General features: G+C 48.5%; 1 pseudogene; it reads right to left on the bottom strand.

Annotated features, from left to right (window-relative positions):
• Nucleotides 1–873: 873 nt before the first annotated feature.
• LOC126491382 (prohibitin 1-like) lies at nucleotides 874–2,371 on the bottom strand (annotated as a pseudogene).
• Between the last annotated feature and the right edge of the window lie 373 nt (nucleotides 2,372–2,744).

The following is a 2,744-nucleotide window of genomic DNA, read 5'->3' as shown; positions in this document are numbered from 1 at the left end:
GGCAGCCTTCTGAGCTCTGGAATTCCGTACAAGCAAGTTACCATGCCATCTGGCATTTACATGGATTCTAGGGATACAAACTTCAATCCTCACATTTAGCAACATACACTTTAACCACAAAGCCAGCTCCCCAAACCCAAGGACTTGAGGATAGAGTTATTATTTTAGAAATGCTGAGTGATGCCAATGTAATCACAATGCTTGATTGGATAGTTAAAGGGGAATCAAAGAAGGCATGGTGGCAAACGCCCATAACCTCAGGACGCAAGAGGAAGATAAAGAATCCTACATTACTCTGGCTACAGCAGAGCCACGTGTTGAGACCCTGTCTCAGAGAGAGAGGAGATGAAAAGTCAGAATGAGTGAGAAAGATGTTAACAACAGAGGCAAAGATCAGCGATGCTGGCTCATAAGCCAAGAAACTAGAGCTGCTTCTAGAAGCTGGAAAAGGGAATGAAATGGATTCTCTCCCAAGAACTCCTGGAAGGAGCCCCACACAGGTGCCCAGTTTAGATTTTTGACCTTGAGAATTATAAGATAAGACATTTGAGTTATTTGAGGTCACTAAGTTTATAGTGGCATGCTGTGGAACAATGATCTTATACCCTGTAAAAAATTGTTATTTGTATTTTAATAAAATGCTGATTGGCCAGTAACCAGGCAGGAAGTATAGGCAAGGCAACCAGGCAGGAAGTAGAGGCGGGGAAACCAGAACAGGAGAAACTTTGGTCAACAGTGGCATGTTACAGTAGCAAAAAAAAAAAAAATTAATAGACTTTGGGGCAGAATTCCCGACAAGGTTCCTCTGTGTGGCCCTGGCTGTCCTGAAACTCACTCTGTAGACCAGGCTGGCCTTGAACTTACAGAGATCCTCCTGCTTTTGTCTCCCAGTGCGGGGGAATAAAGGAGTGCACCACCACAGCCTGGCCTAAAAATCTCTTCCCTTCCCTTATTAAGCTCCTGACATACCTTTCCGCTTTTCTTTTATTTAATCTTCAGGGTTTTTGATTTAAGATTGTTCCTGTCTTTTAGTTGTGCATGTGTTGTTGTGTGGTTGTGCGCGCATGTGAGTGCAGGTGCCTGTGGACTCCAGAAGAAGTGCCAGACCCCCTGGAGCTGGAGTTACACGCAGTTGTGAGCCTCTAAATGTGGGGTCTGGGAACTGAACTTGGGTCCTCTGGAAGAGTAATACATGCTCCTAACTGTTGATCCGTCTCTCCTGCCCTAATGTGTAGGTTTCTCAAAGTTTATCTATTGTTTGTCATTTGTGGGGGCAGGTGGTGCAAATTCGTGGAGGTTAGAAGACAGCTTGCTGAGAGCCAGTTCTCTCCTTCCAGCATGTGCGTCCTAGAGATTAAACAGGTACCGTTTATCCCGGAACCATCTCACTGGTACCCTTCCACCTTCTCCTCTGGACTTTCAAAAGGAGACTCTACAGCTAACCTCTCCCTAAGCAACTGTTTCCTTGGTACTCTTTTTTTCTTTGTTTCAAGTGATTTTGCTTTTTATTCAGAATGGTCGAGGCCACAGCCTAGTTGGCCTGAGAAGATGCAAGCAGGGGAGGCTCCACTTGGGAGGCTGGAGGAGCACTGACTCCTGGCTGGCAGAGAGCTGGTGAGCAAGGTCCTCACAGCTTCCAGCTTGCACAGCTCAATCAAGCCATTACCTGCGGTGGCCAAGGAGCTGGCGAGCAGCCACCCTCAGCAGAGGTAATGGTTACCTTCTTCTGCTGCTCAGACTTTTCCACCACACTTCTGGCCCTCTCCGCTTCCTCCACTTCCTGCTGAGCGACCTGTTTGGCTTCCGCTGCTTCTGTGAACTTCCCGAAGGTCAGAAAGGATGAGCCCAAACGTCGCTGTTCTCTCTGTAAGGTCATTGCTCTCACTGGGTGATTAATTCTCCAGCATCAAAGCGAGCCACCACCGACTTTAGCATCTCTGTTGTGATGAATGGCAGCACCCGCTCATCATAGGCCTCACCGATGCTGGTGTCAATACCAAGAAGTGGGCTGGCCACCGGCAGGAAGAGACATTCTGCAAATCTTTGCTACCAGTGACAACTGGTACATTCCATGCACGCCAGTGGCAGTCAAAGATAACTGTTTTCTGTACCCAAGGGATGAGAAAGTGAGTCCGTCCCCGTACCACAATGTACTGTACTCCACCGAAGAGGTCAAAGATGACAGCTCGGTGCCCAGCATCCACATTACTTCACCACACCTCCTGCAACTGCTTAAGTTAGGCGGAACTTTCCATTGGACTCAAACGCTTCGGCAGCCATGATTCCTGTTAGGCTGGGAGCCTAGGCCCCAGTCCCTTGCATCTATCTTAGCCCACAGGCCTGGTCTGGACTTCAAATCCCAGCAGGCCAGGTCCTGACCCCACCCGGGGTCAGGACTACTCCTGGGGTACTTAAATGATCCCCCAAAAGAAGAACACGTGGTGCGTTTCTACGGCTTCCCGGTTTCCCCCTCGGGGCCACCCGAGAGCGCAGATCTTCCATTAAACCTGGATATGTCTTAATTCGGTTTGTTTTGATTTGGCTTGATTGGGAATTTTTGCGTCGGCAGAGAGCTCGGTTAGAAAATATTCCTAACAATTCCCTCTGTCGCATCGGCTCTCACACTAACCTCCCCAGGAACTCCCCAGCCTCGCACCCTCCTTGGTACTCTTTTACCGTCTCCTGTTTCCCAATCCCACTCACATCTGTCTCTCCCTTTGGTTGATGATTTTAAACCCTATATG

Source organism: Alexandromys fortis, unplaced genomic scaffold (genome assembly GCF_014885135.2).
Source record: "Alexandromys fortis isolate MF-2015 unplaced genomic scaffold, M_Fortis_MF-2015_v1.1 scaffold_233, whole genome shotgun sequence".
NCBI classification, from domain to species: Eukaryota; Metazoa; Chordata; class Mammalia; order Rodentia; family Cricetidae; genus Alexandromys; species Alexandromys fortis.
The sequence above is the reverse complement of the archived record's forward strand: the minus strand, read 5'-3'. Positions and strand labels throughout refer to the sequence as shown.